Here is a 1027-nt window from a genome sequence, read left to right on the forward strand (position 1 = left end):
TGATATACTAGTGCTGGGACAGTCGCACTTAGCTTTCATATTCTTACACCCGACGCACGCCCGTTGAAACTTTGACGACATTGTGTTCGCTTGAAATATTCCGATGAACTTTCAATGAATCGATTCAACTGATTGTATAATACATCACCAGTCATTAAACGCTGAGAAGTTATGTAGGTAGTTGCAGAAAATTGTCTCGAGTGCAATCCGTTATTATGTTAATCGTTATTAACTTATTTTAGGATTTATTTATACGTTAATTGTTTTAGAGTGAAGAAATACATATAAAGCTACTAAATTAATCACGACACTTTTGAGACAGACACTATTCACCACAAAACTTAATAATCAACTTAAGAGCAGTTTAGGACGGTGTTTACGCGACCGAGTGTACCGCATTGACGAATGTTCTGATTTTTGTTTTCCGTTTCAAACAAATTAATTAAAAGCAGTTTCGATTCGGTCTCAAGGTTTACATATAGATATCTGCCACACTTTTATATTTTTAATTAAGTAAGAACTTGCCACGATCGTACTTATACGTGTAATGACGTCTGTGTGTGGATCAGATAACGACCGTGTTAACTAATGGATTAGTTATTTAGTGTTGTGACTTAGTTGACCAGCACATGGCATTGTTAAATGAGTACCGCCATGTTATTTATCTACCACGCATGTTGTGATTAAAAATATAAAGCTAAAAGCCAATCAGGCGATTGCGTGAATAGCAAATGGATTAAATTCAAATTAGACGGTCAAAGTACTTCACATCAAATGATAAGTTTCCCTCTAAACAATACAAAGAATTCGACAATTTAACGTTGACCCGATATTTTGTCCCTTCGCTTTAACATTCTAAAAGCGGAACACGAAATTTAATCAAAATAACTTTCTCTCAAATAACAACTTCAAAGAGGCCATTATCTGTACATAAATTACACGAGTACGGAACTTAAATATGTATGGGATGGGGTTGTTATTACTTATTCAGGGTTGAATGAATTAATTCTCTCAGCCCTGTCACTGC

Source organism: Papilio xuthus, unplaced genomic scaffold (assembly GCF_000836235.2).
Source record: "Papilio xuthus unplaced genomic scaffold, Pxut_1.1 DF826244.1, whole genome shotgun sequence".
In the NCBI taxonomy this organism is placed as follows: Eukaryota; Metazoa; Arthropoda; class Insecta; order Lepidoptera; family Papilionidae; genus Papilio; species Papilio xuthus.